Raw genomic sequence first — 11,192 nt, forward strand, 5'->3', positions numbered from 1 at the left:
TGTATAGTGTGTAGTGTGTACAGTGTGTACAGTGTGTATAGTGTGTACAGTGTGTACAGTGTGTACAGTGTGTATAGTGTGTAGTGTGTACAGTGTGTACAGTGTGTATAGTGTGTATCGTGTGTACAGTGTGTAGTGTGTACAGTGTGTATAGTGTGTATAGTGCGGGGTGTGTACAGTGTGCAGGGTGTGTGTGTGCATCTGTGTGCACTGCCCCTTTGTATCCTCGAGGGCCCGCGGGTCCCGAGCCCTGTGCGTGGGTGGCACTGTGAGTTATGGTGTTTCAGGGTGGCCTCCTCCTATGTGACAGGTGCCGTCCTCTCTGGGGGTGCGAAGGGCTGGGAGGGCGCAGGCAGGGCTCAGACTCACAGGCAGGTCAGCGCTGTGGTCAGGGGTCAGCGTGTGTGCAGGTCGGGCTCCACCGCCGCACCTGCAGGAATCTTGCTGGAGCACGTGACCGGGAGACCCAAAGGAGCCCGAGGCTGGCCCCGGTGGCCGGGGTGGGGGCCCTTCTCTGGGTGTCCCTCGAGCTCGGGCGTCCCGGAGCCCCCGTCCTAATTCCCGGCCCCGGCCCCTGCACACTGAGCGGCTTCCCCGGGCCTTGCGGGGCCCTCCTTCTTCTGGCATCCTTCTTCCTGTTCTTCTACATACAGACTCTGTGAGCCTTTGCAGGTCAGAGGCTTCCCTGTACTGAAGAGTTTGCATCTTGCTTGAACACAAGCAAACGCGGCAGCTGGTAGGAAACAGTAAGTACAGTCTTTCCCCCTTATCCACGGTTTCACCTTCCGAGGCTTTAGTTACCTGCGGTCAACCGTGGTCCGAAAATATTAAATGATTAACAATGTTGTGTTAGTTTCAGGTGTACGACTCACACAACATTGTTAATCAACTATGCGCCAATATAAAATAAAAACTTAAAAAAGAAAATATTAAATGGAAAATTCCAGAAATAAACAAGTCATGTGTTTTAAGTTGCATGCCATTCTGAGGACTGATGAAATCTCGCTGAGGTTGCTAAGATCTACGTTCAGAACAAATCTCCTATTCATGAAATTGTGAAGAAGGAAGAGAGAATTCGTGCTGGTCCTGCTGTGGCACCTCAAACTGCAAAAGTTACGGTCACAGTGGGTGATAAATGCTTAGTTTAGATGGAGAAGGCATGACATTTTTACAATAAGATGTTGTATTATTATAATTGTTCTGTTTTACTTTTAGCTATATTTGTTCATCTCTGTGTGTATTTATACATTAAACTTCATCGTAGTGGGTAAGTATAGGAAAAAGCATAGTGTCTATGGAGTTCAGTACTATCCATGGTTTCAGGCCTCCACCGGGGGTCATGGACGGTATCCCCAGTGGATAAAGGGGGACCAGTGTAAAACCCACACAGGACCAAGAACCCACATTCTCAGGAGGCATCCTTGTTCCACCTGGGGTCCCGGTAAAACCTGGGAGGGGACCCTATGTTGCAGTGTGGTGTCCTGGAAAGTCCCTTCCTAAGTGGTGACTTCCAAGGGGGTGCGGTGGCCGGTTCCAGGGAGGGGCAGTCTCTGATGTCCTGGGGGACACAGCGGGCGCTGTCCCGCCCCTGGAGGGTCTCTCCGGAGGGGCTCTGTCATGTCCACCTCAGCTGGGGGTGGGGGGAGGGAAGCCCAGGCCAGAACAGGAAGTACAGTTGTAAATGGAGTGAATCTTTTTATTTTACCAGAACCAGATGTATAAAAGTACCAGGAAAAAAGGAAGCCAAAGGTTAACTAAACAGACTACCGCCATCAGGAACAATGAAGTTATATGGCCATGAATGTCAAGGGCGTGGTTTAGGAGGTGCAATTCTGGGCTGGATGCCCCGGGCCGGACAGGAAGGCTGGGCGCCCAGCACTTCCCGGGGAAACCCCTGGGTGCCTGGGTCTCCCACCCTGGCCATCTGCAGTTTGGAAGTGGATCTGTGCCTTGGATTCTCTGCCGTCAGCCTTGTCTCATCTGTGACCTCAGTCCCACCATTGTCTAAGTGCCCAAGTAGTGACCTTCAGTAGCACTTAGCTGCCACATCTGCTGGATGGCAGTCCTGCGACTCAGACTGACTCACGCTGAGGCCTGGGTGTGCTCACCTCGGTGTGTGAATGTGCACACAGGCCACACGTCTGTCTTCAGAGCATCGCCCTCTCCTTTGCTCCAAATCCCCCAGTGATTCCCACCCATTCTCTTCCTCCCAGTAAAAGCAGGTGGCGCTCCGATGGCCCTCAGGCGCCCCGAGGTGGGACCCCGCCACCCCTCTGGCTCACTCCCCAGCTTCCCGCCAGCCACTTCTCCACCGGGTCAGCTCACTCCTCTGCACTGGCTATCCCCCTCCTGGAAAGCGTCTCCAGATATCCACACGTCTCCCTGCCTCCAAGTCTCTGCCCAGATGTCACCTGTCGACCAAGTAGCTGTGACGGTGGAGCACGTGGTGCAAGGGGAAGGGGGTCTTCTGGCACCTCAGCCAGAGACACTAAGAATATTCCTGCTTAGAGGGTGCCCTTGTGGCCTTGGATCCCGAGGACAGGATTGTAGCAGAACCTGCAAGGGCCCGGGAGGTCCAAGGTGAGCTTCCCAAGTCACTTATTAAGTGGGTACCTCAAACCTGAACCCTCCAAGTCACAGGTGGCTTTTCCAATACGACGTGTGTCGCTCTGTGCATCCTGTAGCATCATTTCATCTCAAAGCAAAGGGAGGCACGTGACACTCTGGCCAATGGAGCCAACAACTTAGCACAGAATCCCATAAGGCAGGAAGGTGGGAGGGTTGAGGCCTCCACACAGCGCGCTCAGAGCCCAGCCTTACCCTCCAGGGAGACGGGGCACATGGGCAGGTAGCCCAAGGAGAGGCAGCACCCACGCACCTGTCCACCCCCTTCTGGGGCTTGGCTCTTGATAGCTTACATATTCTAGAATGAGCTACAGAGGCACTTGTTTTAGAGCCAAGCAGGGCAATTTTATAGCAGATTTTCTTGTTTAAGAATTTGTAAACTGAGGCTTCCCTGGTGGCGCAGTGGTTAAGAATCCGCCTGCCAATGCAGGGGACACTGGTTCAAGCCCTGGTCCAGGAAGATCCCACATGCGGCGGAGCAACTAAGCCCGTGCGCCACAACTACTGAGCCTGCGCTTTAGAGCCGGCGAGCTACAACTACTGAAGTCCATGCCCCTAGAGCCCGTGCTCTTCAACAAGAGAAGCCACTGCAATGAGAAGCCCGCGCACCGCCATGAAGAGTAGCCCCCGCTCGCCACAACTAGAGAAAGCCCGCACGCAGCAACGAAGACCCAACGCAGCCAAAAATAAATAAATTTATTTTTAAAAAATTTGCAAGCTGTGTTTGACTCCCTGTCTACTTCTCCTCTCCCCCCACCACCATCAGCTGCCCAGCCAGGCTGGCCAGGTCCCCTGGGAGTTCTCAGAGGTACCTGTGGTCCCCTGGAGGCAGGCCTGCTGGGTGGTTCACAGCTGCTGTGTGCAAAGCCCTGTGGAGGGGAGGGACTTAGATGCAGGTGGGAGGGAGGCCTGGGGACCACTGGGTACTAGGCTCTGTTCTCCAGACAGCAGGAGGCCGGCGGGCAACTCTCCGACCCCACACATCCATCCGGAGCCTGCTCCCTGCATATCCCTCAGCCCGGCCTTCCGAGACAAACCGAAGCCCTACCCACACCCTGAGCGGGGCTGGAGGTGATGCTGTTCACTTGATGTATGTCTGGACACAGAGCCCGAATGTGCTGACGGAACAGATTCTAAGAACTCGGACGGGAAAATCCGTGTTGCAAATCACATACTTAGTCTCGCTTTACAAGAGCTATTTATTCCACGAACCGCGGCGCGTTCATCATTCTCATTCTCCTCGAAGTGCACAGATGAATTAGGGAATTTCCACCCCTTCTGGCTATGAAGAAAGGGTAGGAGAGAAGGGAATACACGAGAACCCTGGAAAATAACTGATCCAGGCAGTGGCTTTGGTCGCTACATCTGAATACTCACCACATTCGGTAACATTAAGCGGTGGTCCCCCTCCCTGGGCCAGAGGAGAAGAGAGTCATCTGTCACCCAGAGGCAAAAGGTCTCTGTAGAGTCTCAGGGGGCTCAGGCGTCAGCTGGGAGCTGGGAAGACGACTGCGGTGGGGACCGGAGGCAGAATGGGGGTGTTTCTGCCCGCAGGGATGGTCTCGGTAATGCAGGAGTGTAAACTGAACGTCCCCTACAAGTTCAGACGACAGGGTAATTACCTGCCCCACAGAGACTGGGAACGGGGGCCACACAGCCCGCCCGCCTCTTCTGTGCCCAGCACTGCACCCGCCTCCTCTGTGGGTTTAACTGTGAACGGATAAGGCACGTTGTGATCCCATTTTGCAGTTCAAGGTTCCGGAAGCCGGGGGAGGTTCAGTAACTGGCATGACAATGGCAGGTCCGAATCCCAGCCCTCTGACCCCAGACCCACTTCCCTGTCCCTGCCCACTACACGCTACAGGGGGAGGGGAGGAAGAAGAGGTTTCAGGATGGAGACACAGCATCAAGGGAGGAGGGAGATAAGGGGGCCTCCGACAAAGAGAGAACACCTGGCACGTCACCTTCCTAGTGACGGGGGTCCCAACCCCAGAAAAAGCCAACTCCCCAGGTTGGCACACGCCAGCCTTGAGTGTCAGTTACATCTTGTCGTGACTGTATTTCTCAGCCCCTCTGGAGTGAGGGGGGGAGACAGAGGCCGGAGGAGACACTTTGAGCCAGTGTCCCTGGGGGTTTGGAAGAAGGGTAACTAAAGAAATACCTGAAGTCCATAAAAGCAACACATTTTTCTAGATCTAGGGATATTCTGGACTGTCCCTCAGAGGCCAGGACAGAAGTGCCCTTGTTTGAAATTCATAATTTACCACTTTGTCATTTCAATCACATCATCTCCAAAAAAAAAAAAAGACAGGATCTTCTTTAGAGCCTAAACATTAAAAAGTCTTCACTAAAATTTAAACCTGAAAACAGTATTTTTCTGAGTATTATGGACTGTGCCATTAATAACGGAACAACCGCTTTTACCTCCCTGGCATTTCAAGCCATTTCGCCAGGCAGCCAGGTAAAACCACATTTGCCTATTCTTTTAATTTTGTTGTTACTTTACAGCAGATGACAATGATTTCCATTTGAATGATTCTCTTTTCCCCGTATGTGGAAAGAACTTGAAAAAGTTAACAGGGTAACTTGTAACGAGGGCTGCTCTGGTGTCTCCCTTACAGACATTTCAACTTGTCCGTCTCAAGGCAAAGATTTGTGATGCTGTAGAGAGACAGCCCTGCCCTCTTACAGCCCCTTGGGAGGAAGCCCCACCACACACACTGTCCTCTAGCCACCAGACTAAGTGGCTCAGAAACAAAATTTCTGAATTTCCCTCCCTTGCTGCCATCTTGGTCTGAAGTCCCACAAAGCTTCCTTTAAAGCAAGTTAGCGGTCTCTCTCTTCTCCCTTCTCTCATCCACACGGCTGCCAGCACCATCCTCCCCAAACACAGGTCAGGGCACAGTGTTCTCCTCTTGGTCCTACTGTCTACATAAAGCCCTGTAGCCTTCAAGGTCCTCTTAGCACTGGGAGGCGTGAACGCCCCTCTCTCTCTCTCTCAAACACACCAGGCATTGTCATGCCATGTGCTGTATTTATGCTGACCCTTCAGCCTAGAATGTCTCCTTCTCTGGTTAAAAATCATACTCGAGACCCAAATGAAATTGGACCTCCCAGGTTCTCCTAGTTGGAACGGATCACACTTTCCTCTTTGATCCCACAGTATTTGATGCCTCCATTATAGCATTTGTTTCACTTTGGTTTTTGTATCTGTTTAAATTCCTCGGGCTACAACATATGCTTCTTAATGGCAGATGTCATCCCTTTATATGCTGTGCATATTGACTGGGTGTTTCTGTGTACAAGTCATGGAACTTGACACTGTGAGAATCTCATGTGATAAGGCATATGGATCTTTACTTTGAGAAGTGTGAAGTCCATACTTTCAACACGTGTGCTGGGAATAAATCCAGTATCTTAAGTATAACAAGAGCTCGTACAAATCAATAAGAAAAGAGCAAATATCCCTATAGGAAACGAAGGTAACTTCAGACACTGCTGGTGAGAATGTTCATTGTCACCACCTTTCTGGAGGGCATTTTGACAATACACATTTAAAATATGTACAAACTTTTGTTCAGTAACTCCACGCTACGGAGCTTCACCTAAGGAAGCAGTTAGGACAGGCACAAAGATTAAATACCACTGTGCCTAGCATCATTATGTTCAAGACCGGGTGATTTGTAATACTAAAAAAATGGAAATAGCACATCCATAGAATTTTTGCAAAAATAAAAATTATATTTTCGAAAAGTATTTAATGCACAGAAGAATATCAAGGCTAAAATATGAAAAAAGAAGAATACACATAAAAACCTGCTTCAATACCATAATGTATCGCTAAGAAGTGGTATTTTAGGTTTTTAAAATTTGGGTCCTCTAAATTTTCAACAATGATTATATGTCTATTTTAAACCCAGAAAAAAAATTTTTTTTTGGAAAGAAGAATATTAAGTCGAAAAGGAGACATAAGGCAAATACAGAAAGGCCCAGGGCTGGGATTCAGCCAGTACACATCAGTACACACCAATATGTCCAGTGCAGCTGTAACGGCCAGTGGCCATTTGTTTGGTTGGGGCCCCCATACCGGTCATTAAATATACTGAGTGTCACCCATGCAAATAACCATGGTAAGTTTCTTAAAGCCCAGATAAAGCGCTTTTAAAAATGACGTCCAGTGAAAAGAATTACTTGCTCTAAAACCGTTAAGAAAGGGAATGAAATAGACCATCATGTGCTCCAGACTTTTGGAATCACTGAGCTTAGCAGCTGGAAAGAATCTTAAAAGACCAGCAATGCCACAGATGGAGAAAATGTGGTTCAGAAGTATTCACCCACTGTCCCAAGGTCCAAGAGGTAGGGTGGTGGGATGGGTTGAATTATATCCCTCCCACCCCCCTCAAAACCCATATGTTGAAGTCCTAACCCCCAGTTCCACAGAACATGACCTTCTTTGGAAACAGGGTCACTGTAGATGTAATTGGTTACGTGTAGATGAGGTCATGAGGGTGGGCCCTAATCCAATATGGCTGGTGTCCTTAAAAGGGGGAAACTTGGACCCAGACGTGCACATAGGGAGAACCCCATGCAAACACGAAGGCAGAGATGGGGGTGATGCTTCTATAAGCCAAGGATTATAGCCAAGGATTGGCTAAAGATTGCCAGCAAATCACCAGAAAGATAGGACCAGCACCTTTATCGCAGGCATTCGGCTGTTCTTACATTCCTCTTCCAGGCCCAGATGCCTGAGGCCAGAATGCTGGGTCTGGAACTTCCAATGAAATCCAGATTATGTGTTTTTTTTTAATTTTATTGAAGTATAGTTGATTTACAATGTTGTGTTCATTTCTTCTGTACAGCAAAGTGACTCAGTTTTACATATATATATATTTTTTTCATCCTCTTTTCCATGATGGTTCATCCCAGGATATTGAATATAGTTCCCTGTGCTCTACGGTAGGACCTTGTTGTTTATCCATCCTGTACATAATAGTTGGCATCTGCTCACCCCACACTCCCACTCCATCCCTCCCCCACCCTCCCTCCCCCTGACAACCACAAGTCTGTTCTCTATGTCTTCGAGTCTGTTTTTGTTTTGTAGATATGTTGATTTGTGTCTTATTTTAGATTCCACATATTCTGTATTGAATCCTCTTACCACCAGGGCAAAGAAAGGAGCTATGAGGGATGGGGTCTGTCTTGACAGAGCTCGCCCTCTGATTAGGAAACAAGACACCCTCCCAGGACGATAGGCAACAGCGATCCAGTGTGTGTGGGATCTCACCACCCACGAAACACAGGGAGGGGCAGTCCCAGCCACGGAAGCCTCCTGCCCCGTCTGGTCTCGCAACACTGTGTTCCATGATCAAAACCACCCCGGACTCAGAAGCAGCTGGAAGCTCAGGTCAGGGTGGTGATGAGGTTTGTATATAAGGCCCACCCTAGGGTGTGAACTCTTTAGGACAAAACAAGACAAAAGCAGCAGGGAAGGCCCTAGGACCCACTTTCTTTAACTAGAAATTAGGCAGGAAAACAAGAGACCAGTGAGGTCTGGACTTCTGGTGTTCAGCCCCTGGGCTCACCTGGCCGGCCCCACTCCCACCCAGGCTGGACTCCCGGAGCCCCTAGTCCAGGCCCAGCCCTGCCCGAATCACCCAGAGAACCAGCCTCCCAGGGGCCCACCAGGACTCCGGCCAACTGTTCCGTGACCCGCAGAACCTTGGAGAACAGAGTATTTCCACAAAGCAGTTTTAAATCCAAACAACAGACTCTTCTGGAAACCATCGCCCCAAGCTGCAGGAGGCAAGGAAAAAAAAAAAAAAAAAAGAACAAAAACCCGCAAATTCAAGTCCGTAATACATTCTGTACATAGTTTGTGGTTTTAGAGTCACTTTAATCTTTCTCCCCCCTAAACTCTTCCAAAGATCTGTGCATCGGCCGAGCCAACATGCGGTTGCACTTCTAAGCAAAAACCTTGTAAAACTAGACTCTGGACTGTGTCCCTCACAGGCTTGTAACATCTCCAAGAGCAAAGAGTGACATGATACACTGAAACAGGTCCAAGGAACCATCCCTATGTTTTGTGTCAAAGAGTTGCTTTATTAAAGTCTTAGGACCATGTGTCAGGCCGGCTGAAGGCATGTTTGCTTTCTTGCTGCAGAGCCCGGGTTGGCAGTCGAGCACGTCAGCCCCATCGTCCTGGGGGCTGCAGTGTGTCTGCCCAGGGTCCCCAGGCGCTCCGCCACCGCCGAGCTAAGCCCACGGGTGCTTTGGCACGGCTGGGCAGGCAGCACCAAGGAGGGTGGCTGTGAGGGGGAGACTCAGGGGAGCCCCCATGCTCAGCGCCCTGCATCTCCCTGATAGACCCCAGGACCCCAGCATTTGCTGAATCCATCCAGCCCCGCAGGCCAGGCCTATGGCTCTACTGCCCCTGATGGCAGAGAGCACTGTTCTGTTTGTTTTTTCAAAGTCTCCATTTCAAATCAAGAATTGTGAACACAACATTGTAAATCAGCTATACTTCAATAAAGTTTAAAAACAGAAAAAGCAGGGAACTGTATTCAATACCCTGTGACAAACCACAATGGAAAAGAATACGAAAAAGAATATGTATGTATGACTGAGTCACTTTGCTGCACAGGAGAAATTAACATAACATTGTAAATCAACTAGACTTCGATAAAATTTAAAAAAAAGAATTGTGTCTCTAGGCTTGGCCTTGGTTCCCTCTCTTTCCTGAGGAAGCCTGGGACCCAGGGCCCAGGACAGTCTAGCAAAAGAAGCTATCGGACAAGGAAAAGCGCAGTGAATCTAACTACCTTAGCATTCTCGTCTAATCTAAGAGTGTTCACACTTCAACAGGTGTGAAAACACGAAGAGTGCCAGAGGGAATCTGTTCTCACCGTAGTGAGAGCGCCTGGCCTTGGAGTCAGACGGCCCGGGTTAAAGCCTGACCGGTCAGCTTGCCGCCCTCACGCCAGGCAGGTGGGAGCCCGTCCCAGGGCCTCCACGGGGGCCAGGGAGATGGGTGGTCACTCAGCGTCGTGGAAGCACCTGTCTGTGCTTTCCTCATCACTCTGGTCTCCCCTGACGCGACCCCTGTGAGTTCTATTTCCCGGCGTCTCCCACCCTGAGTGACACAGGACGTGGGCTTGGGCTTCCCCCACCCCTCTGAGCAAACACACTGCACAGCCACACCCAGGAGTGGATCCCAGCGAAGCGGCATCACTGCTAGCATCCCCGACCTGAGGTTAAGCCTGGGAGAAATCGGAAACAGGTGTTTGCCGAGGGACCCTCGTCACCCCAGGGAGGGTCTCAGAGGCGGAGCACAGCCCCACAGCCTGCAGGAGGAAACGGGCGGCCCCAGAGCCGAGGGCGGCTGTGGCGGGGTGGGCATGCTGTCCTCTGCCTACCCACCCCCTCCATCCGGACCGGGTCGACATCCTCACCTTGGAATCAACAATCTGTCTCCAGCGCGGTCCCAGGCTAAGCACACACCTGGGAGGCAGGAGGGATGGATGCCACAATACCCATGAAAACCTTAGAGCAGACGTGCTTGCCGGCTAGGAGGGGCCCTGGGAGAGGGTGAGAACGGGGAGGGGTCAGCATCGGGGGACACCTGCCCGGCTACCAGCAGGGCGCAGGCCCTCAGGGGCAGACAGCGCCCGCCCCCGGGCTGACCACCAGGTCCAGCACAGGGAAGTGGGCATCACTCGGCTGCAGGGTTTGAATCTATGGAGGGCACATCTGTGACCCACAGGGACAGTCCTGCGAGCATTGACCATGCCAGGCTTGGCCTGTCCTTTGGGCACCCACTGCCTGGGGACCTGGAGGCCGGGAGGCCAAGCCCTGATTGTCGACAGGCCCTTCGGCCAGCTGGTACCACACCGACCCAGCTGTGGGCTGTGGGCACCCACAGACACCCACCACCCCAGCCTAGCTTGTGCACCTGGAGCCCCGTCCTGGAGTGACGTCCCAGGACGCTGGGGTCAGTGAGGTGGCCCCGCGGTCCTCCTGACTGGAGATGTCTACATAGCTCCCAGCCCTCTGCTGCACCAGCCCACAAAGGACGGGGAGGAAGGGCAGAATTCCAAACGGGGTGAACGGGAGGAAGAATCTGGAAGGCAGGGCAATGGTGCCGGGGCCAAGGAGATGCTTTTCTAGAGGGGAGGACTTCAGGGACACACGGAGCTGGAGACCAGGAGGTCCTGATGGCTGGCAGGACGGGGGCCACACGGCAGGGTGCCGGCAAGGAGCCGCCCCAGCATCAGGAACCCAGAGACCAGCTGAGGGACCCTGCGTCCCTGGTGAGAGATGCTTCCCGTCCCGCCTGGTGACGTCAGAGGGAGCCCCAACACGCGGCGTGTCCCCCGGCGATGCCCTTCCCTCTGCGGGGCAGAGAGCCGGCCCCAGGCAGCAGCTACGTTCTGAGAACGCGGTGGTTTTCATGGCGTTTTTTAAAATGGTAACTTCCACGGCTGACAAATGATACCACTTTCCCCTTTAGTGCGGCGGTAGTTCATTTCCTTATAAACTAATTTATCGAAGTAACAACGTGAGGTCATTTC

At 51.7% G+C, this 11,192-nt stretch overlaps 1 long non-coding RNA gene across 2 annotated transcripts in view; it reads right to left on the minus strand.

Annotated features, from left to right (window-relative positions):
• Positions 1-11,192, minus strand: part of LOC114903708 — a 106,743-nt gene that overhangs the window by 81,859 nt on the left and 13,692 nt on the right. The gene's annotated exons all lie outside the window — the stretch shown is intronic.

The sequence above is a fragment of the Monodon monoceros genome, unplaced genomic scaffold (assembly GCF_005190385.1).
Source record: "Monodon monoceros isolate NGI ecotype Baffin Bay Population unplaced genomic scaffold, NGI_Narwhal_1 Super_Scaffold_21, whole genome shotgun sequence".
Taxonomy (NCBI): Eukaryota; Metazoa; Chordata; class Mammalia; order Artiodactyla; family Monodontidae; genus Monodon; species Monodon monoceros.